The sequence below is a fragment of the Mus musculus genome, chromosome 10 (genome assembly GCF_000001635.26).
Source record: "Mus musculus strain C57BL/6J chromosome 10, GRCm38.p6 C57BL/6J".
In the NCBI taxonomy this organism is placed as follows: Eukaryota; Metazoa; Chordata; class Mammalia; order Rodentia; family Muridae; genus Mus; species Mus musculus.
This window is the reverse complement of record NC_000076.6, coordinates 87,342,053-87,357,973: the sequence shown is the minus strand read 5'-3', so window position 1 is coordinate 87,357,973 and position 15,921 is coordinate 87,342,053.

The window sequence follows — 15,921 nt, the reverse complement described above, 5'->3', positions numbered from 1 at the left end:
CCATCCCCATCCAATATGACATCCTTGCCTCAGGCCCAGGCAAATACTAAGAATGCTAACCACCTAGACTCCTGAATGTTTGATAGTCTCCTTCTATGGCGAAAGTAACTGTCCCCAAAGATTCATATTGGTTGCTCCTGGAAATGCATGGGCATGGCATTTCATAATTACTCTACCCTGACATGGACTATATAGCTCACTTTTCTTAGTTACCCTCTGTGTCAAGTCTTTCACCTACTCTTTGGGAGAAAATGTCTCAGTATGTGAGAATCTGCTGCTAGATGCTGTGAGATTAAAGAGAGGTCCAGGGCTGTACAGAGTACAGTATATTGGTGACAAATTTTCTCAAAGCATAGACTTTATTAGCACCAAGGCCAGTAGCTCCTGAAATCCATGGCACAAGAATGAACTTACATACTGACTAAGAGTGAGATTTATTCATGATGGAATGCACATGTTTTAGTTACATGCTGAAGTTAATATGAAGGAAGTCAGAGATGTTTGAGGAATTAAGGATAGCAAGCCTGACTTGTAAACCTCCATGTACCTCTCTGCTGATTTTATCTGTGCAGAGCATGCTGAGAAATGTGTGAAGAGAACAGATCAGAGTTACCAGGAGAAACCATGGCAGCTCCAGTTCAAAGGCTGCCAGCAACCCAAAGTGAACCCCATCATCGTTGTCTTCCACTTACATTTTGCAAAGCTTAGAGGCAGTTAGGTAAAGCAACCCCCTCAGTGTCACAAAGTTATCTGGAAGCAGGGTTTCTACGTCAAGTCTATTCACTTTCAGAGTCTGACTACATGAATCCATACTAAGTTGCTGAAATAATGATGTGCCTGTTGGTGTATTTGTTTAGCTATTTTATTGGGTTTATGCATCTACCTCCCTTCTAACCCTATTCCACCCTAATCCTTTCCAATGCCAAACACTAGCTAGGTGAGAAAGAAGGTTAGAGGTGAAAGAGGGCACAAAGACCTCTCTAGGCTACTTCCTTCTAATTAAAGGTGTTGGGTTCCTAGGGACAAGTCCAATCTTCATCCTCAGAATACCCAGCAGTCCAGCAAACCAGAAATTCAGCAATAGCAATAGCAACAACAAGTGCAGCAGCAGGAACCAGCACGACCACCAGGAACAAGGGCAACATCAGCTGCCACAGGCCTTCTTGAGTCCCCAGAACTAAACTATCTGAGCTGGGGAAAATTACACCCCTGCTAGTGTAGGAGGCAAATCATAGTCACCTGCTGTGAAACAGTGTTTTATCCTACACCTAGAATTAAAACAAAAACATTCACACAACATAGATGTTTTTTTTTTTCAAAGAAACCAAAAATTCTTACTACACATACCTTTAATCTCCATGGTTGTGAAAGGAGAAGAAACTTACATCACGATTTCCAAAATAGATTTTATTGGACCACCAAGTCTGATTCTCACAATACCTCTAAGATTTAGAGGAGAGCTCTGAGGCTGAGAATGAAGATAAGGCTCTGGGTCCAGGTTTGTTCTTCCAGTGAGGCCGAGTTTAATAGTTGGGTCATTGGTACGAATGGACAATATTCATGAGGTCATTGTTATTAGTACTAATGGACAACATTCATGAGGTCATTGGTACTCACAGACAACGTTCATGGGGAAAACAGGAAAGGAGGCAGGTCAAGAGTCAGAAGTCAAGTTCAACAAAGAATTATCTTCAGCCTCCACCAAAGGCTGAGATCTTGGGCCATATGCCAAGGTATCCATTTAGTCTTCCATCAAGGGTCCATGTGGAGAAATCTTCGTCCCTGGAGTAGCACACAATTAAGAGATGGTGGTACTTTAATAGATAGCCTAACTGCATGTTGGTGAACTATAAGGAATGTTGGCTTTGGAAGGAATTAAAGCAGTTCTCATGTGAGCCTTGGTGGTTCTAACAAGAAGGCTAATCCAACGAAGCAAGCCTGGCCCCAAACCTCTTGCTTACAGTTTCCTGGCTTTAGATGCAATTATTTGCTCCTGTATGTGTCCCTGTAGCCTACCACTTTCTTCATTAGAACTGATCTGACAAAGGCCCATAAACATACAAAACTGTAAATTGAAGAAGCTTCCTTTTGAAGTTTATTGGCCCAAGTACTTCACTATGTTCTCATTTTGTTTACTTTTTCAAATGGAGTTTTGACAAGTTTCCCTGTCTGGCTTCAAATTCATGATCCTCCTACCTCAGTGTCTTGAGTAGCTGGGATTATAAACAAGTATACCATGTATGTATGTATGTATGTATGTATGTGTCATATATATATATATATATATATATATATATGACAATGATGGTATTTCACTACGGCAACAAAAATATGATTAAGAGAGGGTAGAATGGCCTTGTGTGGGGCTGAGAGTATTGACCCTGTCACAATAAGGAGACATCGGATGTGGAGGGCCCCACGAGTCTGACCTTGTGTCAGTCAGCTCTCTGCAGCTACATCAATCTATTTAGGACTACAGTTCAGAGAAATGTAAGTGGTTCATTTCATGGCCCTCCAACCTATAAACTCGTCGACAATTCAGCAAGGATAAGAGCTGGGTCCTCAAGATAAGTTCCTGTCCTGTATAAAAACAATGTTACTTTGGGATTTGCTAGTTCATACTCCAGATTAAAAATAACTTCAAGAGCTAGATGCGGATCAGTTGATGAAGTGTTCGTCTAGCATGCAATAAAACTTGAGATTAGTCCCCAGCAAGGCATACACCAGGTGTGATGGCCCACATCTCTGTTGGAGACAGAGGCAGGAGGGTTAGAAGTTCAAAATCATTTTCAGCTATGTACTAAGTTTCAAGCTATCCAGTTTTGATTCTGTCGAAACAACAACAAAAGTCAATTCACAATTCCAAGATGATCAGAATGATGTTCAGCACTGGACCTCTCCATTGTAGAACTGCCTTCTAGTTGACTTAGAAGGCAGATTAGAATCTAAAACTATGTACTTGTGGTCTGGATACTATCACTAGCCACATGGCTCCCAGAGTAGATGCTGATACATGAGTTGCTATGCCCTGTCTCAGGACAGGCCATATCAAAATTGTTGAAAGTGGAACCTATGCCACAGGTTCCATAACAACCAGAGAAAATAAAATTTCATAATTAGAAAATTTATATTCTCCTAGTTAGGAGAACTGAGATGGAAGAAGTATTGGTGTCACTATTGTTGGTAGTAACGGTGCAAAGCTGTTTCTGGCAATGATGTAGGTAGTCGTAGATGTTTCAGGGTTGGTGCTTGTAGTTGTAGGGGTAATGTCATTGGTGGCACTGTGGTTAATGAATGCACTAGTTAAGTTTCTAGTTATTGTGATAAAATACCCGGCTAACGCAAGTTAATGGAGTAAGATTGATCTGGGCTCATGACCATTATGAAAGGAAAGGTATAGAAGCAGGTGGCTGCATGGCAGAGGAAAGTCCATTAGCAACTCATTGCTTCCTAGCCCTTCAGGGGGCTAGGGAACAAAAAGAAGGGAATGCAGGAACTCATTGAGCTTACTCTGTCTGTCTGTCTTTCTGTCTGTCTGCCTCACTCTCTTTGCCTCTCTGTCTCTGTCTCTCTCTGTCTCTTTCTGTCTCTTTCTCTGTTCCTCTTATTCAGTCTGGGCCTCAAGACTATAAGATAGTGCCATATACTATGTGTTTATGTGCCATATACTATGTGTTTATGTGTTTATGTACCATATACTATGTGTTTATGTACCATATACTATGTGTTTATGTGTTTATTGTCCCCCAAGTTTTAAACCTCTCTGGAAAAGTCTTCACAGACAGACATCCTCAGAAGCGTGTCTCCTAGGTGATTCTCAAACAGAATCAATCAACAACCACAGTGTATGACATCCATGCTAGAACAGAGTGAGAAGATGGTGAGACGTTCTTACATTGAGAAAGTCCTGCTTGACCTCAGCTGTCATGAAGAATCTCAACCTAAGTTATCCGTGTTCATTTTCTGCCTGATCCTTGAAACCTAGCCCGAGACTAGAAAGAGACAAATCACCCTGGGCTCGTTTCTTTTCTTAATCATATGGTCATCCAAGATTAATTTCCTGAGAACTCCTTAGTCTCTCTAGCAAAACAAATTTTTAAAAAATCTGTGCTTTCTGGGAAAATGAGCTAACAATCCTCCTTATTTTCCCAGTTTCATGTTTAGCTGGTGCTGTAGCATGCTCCTGGAGTCAACACACGTTTCCCTCTCCTCAGCTCTCCCTTCATTTGTCGTTCTTTAGTGAGTCTGCCTTTCAACATTCAGCACAAAGATGACTCCGCTCCGAAGTTAATCCTCGACCTCTGTAGAATTCTTACCCCCATTACTGTCAGGTAGGCAGTGGGATGTTACTCAGCACAGTGATGTCTCCCCATTGCTCTCCAGTGACACCAGGCACGTTCATCTGGCCTTCTGTAGGTTTCCAACATGGCACGAGCAGTGGTTTTGCTCATACTTTTCTTACACTTCGTAGTTTTGTGCTCAGCACACAGCAGACATCTATTTGAATGCCTGCTTCATTTTAGAGCTCATAGAAAGACACCAACACAGAGCTCCTGGAAGATATTCTGCTCCTAGTCTGTTGGATAACCTTAAATCTTTTCCTAAATTCACTTGCTCTCGATATTTTCATTCAAAAAAGCATATTATTGGATCAGTGATATCTCCAAGTATCTGGATAAAATACAAGTTCCTCACCCCATCACCCCATCTGTGTAGAGACAATGTTTTGTTTGCTTGTTTGTTTGTTGATTTTTTTTTTGATTAACAGTTATTCTTCTGGGTTAAAATAAATTCAAGAGCCAGGGATACAGGTTAGCTGGTAAAGTGCTGGTCTAACATGCAAGAAACCCTGGGTTGATTCTCCAGCAAAGAATAAACCAAGTGTGGTGTCCTACACCTCTATCAGAGGTGGAACTAGGGAGATTAGAAATTCAAAATCATTTTAAGGTCCATATTAAGTTTGAGACCAACCAGTCTGGGCCCTGTCAAAACATGTCAAAACAACAACAACAAGAATCTATTCTCAATTCTGAGATGTTCAAAATCAGGGCATAAGTACAAAGAGAATTTCTTCCATTCTGTTCTATACTCATGAGAAAAGAAATGGGTGAACATTTCTTACTGCTTACTATGCAGCTGAATTCAAAAGCAGGAAAAAGAAAGAGAGAGAGAGAGAGAGAGAGAGAGAGAGAGAGAGAGAGGGAGGGAGGGAGGGAGGGAGGGAGGGAGGGAGGGAGGGAGGAAGGAAGGAAGGAAGGAAGGAAGGAAGGAAGGAAGGAAGGAAGGAAGGAAAAAAAAAGAGGGAAATTCCGAGTGACCAAAAATTTATGACAGATGTTTCTGGAAAGAAAACTCAGGTGTGACTATGGGCTCTCTGGGGTCCTGAGGCTGTCTGTGCCTGAATGTGGACTTGCTGGACAGGTTTGGCTTTTGAATCATCAAAGCATCTATGTAGCTGTCCGATAATTTCTAAAGAGACAATGCAATCGCATGCGTGTGCAATTCCAAGGGTAAACATATAGTGTTACAAAAACAAATAAATAAAAGACAAGAAATGGCTCTGCCAGAGCATTCTATAATGGTAAGAAAGGGGTGGGGAGTGGGTGGAGCTGTTTTCTTCTTTGTCCATTTCTGTACTTTCCAAGTTAAAACACAGATGAGCTTCTCTGCCTTCTCATGCCCTTGGCCCACAGGTGCCTTTTATGCTCGAAATAATCACAAAAGCATGAGAAACCCAGACGCTAAACCAACCTCCTAGCAAATAAAATCTGAAAAACTCTGGGGTCTTGAATAAGAAAACCAGAGAAATTAGGAGGCCCCTTCCTCGTTGTCCCTGGAAAGATGAGGGACTCTTCTATCCCTTCCCCCACGAACCTCTCCGCAACAACACAAACATTTTATCATGGAGAGCAAAAACCCCACAGCCTTCTGGTTTTGAGTCATGTTATTGTTTTGATACCTTGTGGCAGGCCCGAGATGAATGGAAGCCAGGCTGATCTAATCTCAGCTAAATATTCAGAACCAGAGAAGGGAGTCCTCGGCAGCAGAATGCCAACCTACATCCCAGTTTAATTGCCTCTGCTCCTGATAGATTGCCTCTTACCCCTTTGAATTCCTTTGTTGAAGAGGAGTTAAAATTCATGAGCGTCCCATGCCTGGGAATACTTACTTCAGTGCTGCTATTTTTCGGAGCCAAGCTGGCCAACACTGCAAAGAGTCGGAGGTCTGTTGGGCCATCTGTTACATCATAGTCAACAATCTCGAAAATCTAGGGGAACGGGGATGGGGGAGCAGGGATGATGGGGCATTTAAACAGAACAGATTGCCGCCTTGCTTACGCGGGGAGTGGGGGGAGAAGAGATAATATGCTTTGATTGAAGCGGAGACAAGCTTTATTAGCATAAGGAACAAAACAAACTTTAAAAAATGCTGACAGTCTAAAGAGGCTTGGGGACAAACCCCATGCTGAACTGTAGGTCACAGGGGTCCCAAATGTGATGCACACACAAACAACCCACAATGTATTAGCTCCGCACACATACGACGCGTCGTGACAAATGTGAAATATGCTTGAAAAATTGCTGTGGGATTCAAAATCTGAATGCGGGCATGCACTTGAATTTTAAACCATGGCGTACATGGGAAAGGCGCTTTTGCCTGAACTACCTTCAGCAGGACGAGAGGACTCGGGGTCTCCTTTCACCACCGCAACAAAGAGTGGGCCACAATGTTGCCTCTCACGCTCTTAAATTCCCTGGTGTAGCTGCCGGAAAGCTTTGTGCTCTTAACTAGGCACAAGCCAGTTTTTAGTTCTTCCTGTGGTGTTCAACTTGCAAGAGTTTTAGAGAAAAGACACAGAACTAGAGGTAAGAAAAATAAAGAGAAAAATAAATGAAACTGGAAGTAATATGGGCTAAAAAACTAAAATTAGGGAAAGAGAAGAAACCAGGATAAAAATTCTAATGAATTCTGGGAAAGGTGAAGTATCTGCAAAAGATACCGACTCCCCAAAAATAACCAAGCCAGAGAGCAATGGTAAAGTGTGTCAACTTTCAGCTAATAGCAAAATAATAAACTCTGTAGGCAGAGTTCAGGGCTAAGTCTACTGTATCAGCATCTGCATTTAAATGCATCAAAACATAAAAGGGACGGATGGGTAGGTAACAGAAAAGATTTTAGAGAAGTCCAAATATGGAAAATGTAGGGCATAGGACTAAGAATATGATCACTACTCAATAATTCTCTCAACTTGTGTATAATTTGGAATTTTCCATTGTAAGATGTTAGGGAAGGATGCATGCATATGGTAGTTCCAAACTGTAACACAAAATGAACACTGTAAACTTTACACACCTTAACACGTCTAGCCATGTACACATTCATTTCCTGCTTTCTGAAATAAAGGAAGCGTGTCAGGGGAAGTGAGGGCTGAGCTGTGTGTCTAGTTGGGCTGCTGTAGCTATATATAACATAATATAATAAAATGTAATGCAATATAATAGAATAATGCTGGTGTTATTACTTTATCACTGCTTTTAATAATGTAAAATCAATGAGAATAGTAAAAGCTATACCCTGGGATAGAATTAGACTGAAATTGATTTTATCATTGCTTTCTTGCAAGTGGACTCTTTCAGGGACAAACATTATAAATTCTTATTTTTTCCATTTTCAATTCCTCTATAGACAAAAAAATAAAAAAATTTTAAAAAATTTAAAAAAATTAAAGCCTCAGAGTTCCAAGTGATAATTTGGAATTCTTTTTGGGAAATTCCATCCCAGGCAAGGTAGTACAGCAAGGCTGTCACTTCGTTGCATGCATCCAGAGATCTTTACAAATAAACTCAGATGATTACCTTCTATGGGCAGACTGACTGCAGGCTTAAGACTTTTTTGAGAGTCAGAGAGAAAGAGGTAGAGAAATTTCATTTCTAGAAGCTTCATTTTAATTAAGTTTGGTGTGTGATGTTTTTAACTTGTTTTCCAGTTATATATATTATATATGTACACATATATTATATTTTTATTTATTTAGAAATACATATATTATATGTAATATATATTAAAGTTTACAAAGGACCTATGAGCCCCATGCTGCCCATCACTCTGAAACAAACTATAAAATGACCATTCTGATTCAGTGTTGGTGGAAACCAGGAAAAGAAAGAGACACAGGGGACAGAGATTGCTTTTGGAATAAACATGAAGCTTTTGTGTGCATTCAACCATATGTGTCTCAGGAGCAGGGTAACCTCCATGGTCAGGAAATTGTAGTCACTTTAGCCAGTGCAGCAGGCCACCCCTCAGCAATGAACTGTAAATATACATAATTTAACCCAGACGCAAGGCACTGAATGCCAAACAAAGGCATACACAATTCCATTTAATATGCAACACTGCATTGCGTGGAAGCTTCATTGATCTGAACATGAAACCACAGAAGTGGGGATGAGGTTAGGGGCTTGGGTTGTTTCAAAAATATCTGTCTGTGAACAACACATTCTACACAGGAATGTGATAGGTGGAAAGGTCATTCTCTGCCAGTTCTCACCACAGGGAATGAAAAGAGAGGAAACGTGGGAAGGTATTGGAGCATCTCTCTGTGTCTGAACAAGCAAGGGCAGAACAGTAGACACTGTGGGATGCCCTCTTTTCCAAGCTGATGCCAGCATGTTTAATGCCATGACCCATGAAGGGAGGCATATTCGGTGCTCACCTCATGGCTGGTCTGGGGAATCTAGAATTGGAAAATTACCAGGTAGAAATATATGCAATTTGTCAGAGCAAAATAAAGCAGAAGGTCTGAAGGTCATAAACTGCCCATATGTGGTTTTCCTTTCAGTGACACTGCTGCCCTAAGAGGTCAATGGATACTAGTATCTCAGGACACGAGGTGCCAATCAGAGCTAGAAGTCTTAGAAAACTGCACAGTGTTGAGAAGACCTTCACCCCTGAGTCCTGGGTTTTTTTTTTTTCCTGAAGTTTTTCCTCTAACAAGAGAAAAAAAATCTTGAAGAATCTGATGACATCATACAGATATTTGGGGTCCCGTGATACATACAAAGGTCAATCAAACATTGAGTAGGTCCCAGGTTTCCTAAGTTATGAATCCCAGGTAAGCCAGAGTCATGATCATAATTGTCATGAAGTTATTGCGAGGATCAAAAGAGAGAATCCAAAGGTGGCCTATGCCAGGTTGCTAACACAAGGACCAGGTGCTTCCACAGCAGCTTAAGAACCTGAAACCTGCTACAATCACCATCAGAATGCACCGAGTACCGAAAAACCCAACCTTAGAGATATCGCTTTGGAGGAACAGTGTTTAGAGCCTTTAGATGTGTGTTTTTGGAACTGTTATGGTTTGTGTATGCTCAGTCTAGGGAGTGGCATGATTAGAAGGTGTGGCCTTGTTGTAGTAGGTGTGTCACTGTGGGTGTGGGTTTTTAATACCCTCACCCTAGCTGCCTGGAAGCTAGTATTCTGCTAACAGCCTTCAGATGAAGATGTAGAATACTCAGTTCCTCCTGCACCATGGCTGCCTGGATGCTGCCATGTTCCTGCCTTGAGATAATGTATTCTAAACCTGTAAGTCAGCCCCAATTAAATCTTGTCCTTATAAGAGTTGCCTTGGTCACGGTGTCTGTTCACAGCTGTAGAACCCTGAGACAGGAATGCAGCTTGAAGTGCTTTTCAGTAAGTTACATCAATTTTATCCTATTGCCAGGAGAGAGAAAAAAATCAGAAAGCAAGGACTGAATAGAAGGTAAGTAAGCGGAGCATTTGGCAGCACCCTGGCTCTGAACACAAAGCTTTTCTCTTCCCAAGCTTGTGTGGCTCTTTGATGTCACCTTAGCAAGGCTGAGGAAAGTCCCAGAATATTTTCCCATTCTCAAGCCCTATTTGAAGAACTTAAGGTAAGTCCCTTAATGAGGAACAAGATACCACAGAGGCAGAGAGTACATTTTCCAATTTCACAACAGACCAGGCAGAATAGATGTGGGTATCATCTTTCTGACGGCAAAGCAGTGGGAAAGAGTCTTCCACATGGGTGTATTACATTTGAGGCTAAATGATGCTAAGCAATATTTTAGGAAATTGTATGATGCTGAAAGGTGAAGGAAACGCTACACGGCACTTGCATTATTTGAAACAAAACCATCACATTATCTTTTTGCCTGTAGTTGGAGTTCCTGACTGGTAGTCATGTGGGTAATTTAATTAGAACATTTGTAAGAAAACAGGAGAGACCGGGTGGTAAAGTTAGGCTTAGTGTAGAACACTCAGCACTACCTAGAGCTGAACTTTCTAAAAACACCATGCTGCTTAAGAAACCTTGATGAGTCTTCAGAGTCATGAAGCCTCAAACCTGATTGGCTAAAGCTTACTCATGTGATCGCATCCGGGCTTCATTCTCGCTGAATTCTTTTCAGTGGCCACTGTGTCTTCTCCCAGTTGTACATCTTGTGGAGAAATAGAGAAGCAACCAAAGTGCTATGAATATATGTACCTCCCACTAAAGGGTCAGAAAGAAAAGTAAATAGCATATTTCACAATGTTCACCTCTTCCCCCCAAAATAATTAAATTCTGTTACTTCTACTCTTGGTTATCATCTATTAATGTGTGTGTGTGTGTGTGTGTGTGTGTGTGTGTGTTATGTATGTGTGTTTCTGCAAGATGGCTGAGCAGGTAAAAGTGCTGATATATAAAAGTCAAATGACCTGAATCCAATTCCCAGGACCCACATGACAGTAGAAGTAGAGAAGTAACTCTACAAAGTTGTCCTCTGATCTCTGCATGTTCATGTCTTGTTTGCAACCCCCTCACACACATACATACTAATAATTAATAACATTTAAAAAATTAGCCTTATGCTTCACAGAGCTAATTATTACTATATCTTAATTGTTTCAAACATTAAAATACATTTATACATAACTGGTTGGATAAAAGAGAAGAGCCGGGCGGTGGTGGCATACACCTTTAATCCCAGCACTTGGGAGGCAGAGGCAGGCAGATTTCTGAGTTCGAGGCCAGCCTGGTCTACAGAATGAGTTCCAGGACAGCCAGGACTATACAGAGAAACCCTGTCTTGAAAGAAAGAAAGAAAGAAAGAAAGAAAGAAAGAAAGAAAGAAAGAAAGAAAGAAAGAAAGAAAGAAAGAAATAGAGAGAGGGGGGAGGGAGGGAGGGAGGGAGGGAGGGAGGAAGAGAAGAGAAGAGAGAGAAGAGAAGAGAAGAGAAGAGAAGAGAAGAGAAGAGAAGAGAAGAGAAGAGAAGAGAAGAGAAGAGAAGAGAAGAGAAGGGAAGAGACATCACTGGTGCCCTGCATGCTGCCTTTTAACTTCTGACTTTTCTAGTTCCATTCCAGTCAGTTTGGGATCTTTATCAAAATCTCAGAGAACCCTTGAGAGGAAAGGAAGTAACACTCGTGGCATCGAAAGTGTGACGCCTGCTAGTAGACCCTGCACACTCACTTGCATATGGGCAGAACTAACTCCACTCAGGGAGTTAGCAAAAAACAAACAAAAAAGACATGAAGTTGAGAGGGAGGAGGAAGAGGGGGGAAATTCAGAAGTTCAAAGCAGAAGAAGGATCAAAATACATCAATACCTTTGGTGTACGAAACTCTTAGAGAATTAATGAGCATTTTAAATAAGTATTTGTAAAGTTCTTCCTGTGTTGTTTTTGTTTTGTTCTGCTTGTTTATCCCCTCTCAGGATTAAACCCAAGGCCTTTCTGGTGCTAGACACCTGAGCCTCTAGAGTGCTAAGCAGAGATTCTGTGCCACTCAACTAAACCGCAGCCCCTGATGTTTTTCTTCTTGTATTGCGTGTATGATTAATCTATAATAAATGGCATTCATGAAGTATTTTTTATTAGCTATTACATATGAAGGTCAGGCCAATGTCTCATACTATTGCATAAAATGTATACCACCTTCCATATTTTGTAAAGGAAAGGAACATCTTGCATACTTAAAAACATGTTTGCTTCATTGTTATGAGGCGGAGAACAATGCTGTTTCTTACATATTGTTTATATATGAGGCTAAGGTTTTTATTTATTTATTTTTCTTTATTTACATTTCTTTTTTTAATTAGGTATTTTCTTCATTTACATTTCCAATGCCATCCCAAAACTCCCCCATACCCTCCCCCCCACTCCCCTACCCACCTACTCCCACTTAATACATATTATCTATCAGTAGGGATTTATATTTTCTATGTTGCAGCAGGAGAAATTGAGACACATTTGCCCCTGGGTAGCACACATGAAAAGTCTTTAAGAAAATGCACACATGAAAAGCCATTAAGGTCATCCAGAGTATCTCAGCCTAGATGTCATGCAGGTGTTCACTTAGACGTGCACTCAGCAGGTCACCAAGGAACCTATCCAGGTATTTCCTTCTAGGAAATCAAGGTTTGGTCATGGAGCACATTGTAGAGGGGGCCCTGAGTACACAAGCTGTAACCACCTAACTCAGGTCAGAATGTGTGTTGTCTACTAGTTGTATAAATCTACACAGGAACTTCTTCAAAGGAGGAGACATGTAAAGATTGTCGGAAAACAACCATGTATGTACTCCTTTGGTCTGAGACTAAAATTAAGCCTGAAAAGAGGAAACGAGTAAGCCAACTTCTTCTCCCATTAGGTCGGCCCCTAGCCTTTACTGTTTTAAACAATCATTTTTTTCTATTCAGATGCTTCCAAAGAGCTTTCAGATCCATGTGATGAAAGATACTTTGTAGGCCTTGCATTATGCCAAATTAACATTTGGGCTTTTGCAATGAGCAAACAATTTTCTATACACAGATCCATGGCTGTGACCCAGGGGTAAAGCAGAGATTCACTTTCCCCCTGCCAATTGTCTTTGTGTCTCAGAATTGAATTCATCCCACTGGTACCCACCCCTAGCTCTCTCCTTTCACTATAGTACATAATAATAAACACCACCAATTGCACTGAGCAAAGCCACAATTGTACAGGGCTGATGTCCATCTGGAATGTCCATACAGTACAGGGGATCATGTTCAGCTCTCTGGCCCCTTCATCTGTTTTAGCTTTGAAAAATCTTGTTCAAACACTATGTGGCAGAACAAAATTCCCAGGAAAAAAATGGAGGCAAAATTTGCAGAGACAGTATGTTTGCTCAAGGCTCCTGAGTGAGTAGCCAAAATAACCTAACCAACCTTGTGGTTCAGTCTTTCCTACAGTAGAGATGTCAAGACAAAGCTTATGGGCAACAATGGGAAAATAATAAGTGCTGGTAACAGCCCTACCTTTTCTCAGTAGTCATACAGAAAGAGGGGCGTGCATTTGTAAAGAACAAGGACAGATGGTCTAGTCATTCCCTCTTCTATATATGATTAGTGGGTGATATACAGGTGGAAAATGACTTTGTCATTGAATAAAAGCAAACATTGTAGGTTTTTAGAGGCAGAGATGTACAGTGGCATACCAGAGACATCAACAAGTTGTATGGGTGTGCTAGAAAGCTGATTCTATTAATCTTTTAAAACTAAAGAGCCTTACTAATTAAGCCTTATGTTACTATGTTCATCAACTTGACACATACCTGACAGAAACAACTAAAAAAATTGTTTTAACTCACAGTTTGAGAGATTTCAGTCCACAGTTGAATGAATCTTTTTTGAACATTGTTTTGGACCTGAGGCAGGCAAACAAAGGGGACATGCATTAATAACCTCTTGACAGGAAGAAACCAGGGACAAGAAATGCCATCTGGGGTGGGTTCCCAATGATGCATTTCCTTCACCTAGGCCCCACCTTCCAATAGTGCTTTAATATTATGAATCCATCAAATAATTAATTCATTGTCTCAGTCAGAAACCCTAAGCCTGTCAGCCGGCAACCAAATATTATACATAAGCTTTTAAAAGGACACTCCATAAGTCTTAACAAGGTGCTTACTAGTTTCTTTAATCTCTTATTGACTCTATCAAAAGTTAAGCCTTTTGAGTTTCTTGCTATACATTCTAGACCAAAATGTAGTTTGCCTAAATACACACTTCAATACTTCCAAGTAGGCTTTGAAAGGCTCAATTTGTAGAAACTGAGTTTGCCATGATATTGGTTGCCCCAGTCCAAACTAACACAACAGCTAACTAGTTAGAAATTATCTGCAGATAGGAGTTCTTCTGTACTTCATGCTCCTTCTTCCCCAGATTAGTTAATTTGTAGTCTTCATTTGTAGTGCTATAGCCTTCCTGAAGACTGGGAACAGAGGGTACCTTCTCTTTGGACGCCTACACTTACATCAGGAAGGTTCTTTTAAGTTCCTTCTATTCTTATATATTGCTCCCTGAGTCTATAGAGTGAGACAGTGGGAGTGAGACTCATCCTCACCAATTTGATTTGTAATCGGCAACAACTAGTAATGGTCACTTCATAAAATGAGCCATATTGAAAGAACAAAGAAATAGATGAACATTTATTGTATATTGTCTCAAAATCCCTTATGTGTTTCTAAGGTAGGTAAAGTAGGCAATGAATTCATTTTCCATGGAGGAAACTAAACAAGCATTGGTTTGGGGCATATAAGATTCACACCTTACTTCATTCTGCTAAAGTCAGCCTTCAACTCCAGAACAAGCTACCTGATGTTTCTACGCATTCGGAGAACTACTGCCCGCTGGTTGTTACCATAAAAGATGGGGTTTCTTTATCAGCATTAGTTGGTGCAGACTTTTAGTAAGACTTCAAAACTGTAGAGTTGGACTAGGTGGAACAGAATTTGTCTTCTCCTTTCTCCTAAAAGTCAAATTTCTTCATAGAGGATCAAATAATCCAAATGCCTGGCTTCTTGCTCACTGGAATGTTTGCTTCTCCTTGATTTTACGTACCTTGAGAGGTCCAACTGAAGCAGAAAAAAATAATATTAAGCCTAAAACAAATCTTTCTTTGCTTTCCAAAAGAACATCCTTGTTTGGAGTCACTTCTCTGTTAGTAGAATGATGAAAAGATTTCCCTCCGGCTTATGTAGTATAGATTGTCTCAGAACGTGCCACCACTAGAAATCAGTCCATAAATTGTCTGCTCTGAGATGGTTAGGACCTGAGTTTGAATCCCCAGCATCATATAAAAGCCCGAGGTGGTCCTTATCTCTAACTCTAGAGCTGGGGACAGAAATGTAGGTAGACCTTGAAGTTCACTGGTCAGCCAGCCTGGCTGAAGCAATCAGCTCTGGGGTAGTAACAGACCTAGCTTCCAAAAAACAAGATAGACAAGCAATTGGGCAGACCTTTTCAGTAAATGGAAATGGGGGGAAATGTATTTTAATTCTTACCTTGGTAGAACATTAAATTCAAAATAGATTGTAGACATAGTTGTAAAGGATAAAACAGAAAAGCTTTGAGAGACAAACTGCAGTTAATGATGCCTGCTGCTCTTGCAGAGGACCTGAGTTCGGTCCTGGCACCAATATTGTATGGTTACTACTGTCTGGAATTTTAGATCCAGGGCCTTCTGATGCATCTGGCCTCCTCAGGCACCTGTCTGCATGTTATGTAATACTTACCCACCTCCAACATGTTACACATAATTAAAAATAAAATAGATCTTTTAAAATCATTTTTAAAAACCATATGATGATTAAATTATGTTTTATTAAACAGTTATATTAAACATATGTTAACTATAGTTAACATATATTTATAATATAGCATATAGTTAAATAATTAAAACATTCTTATGATGAAACTGTGTTATATTCACCAGCAGAGATCCAGAGAAGGACTCATCTGAAACACAAGGAGAGCATCTAAAACTCGATAAGCTAGTAGTGCAAGTATGATTAGGAGGAAGAGTTTAAAACTTCAACACCTTCATTATAAAAGGCTGCTGTAATGTGTTTTCTGTAAGTTTGTGTAAGTCTCCTGAATAATGACTCTGAGACTCAAA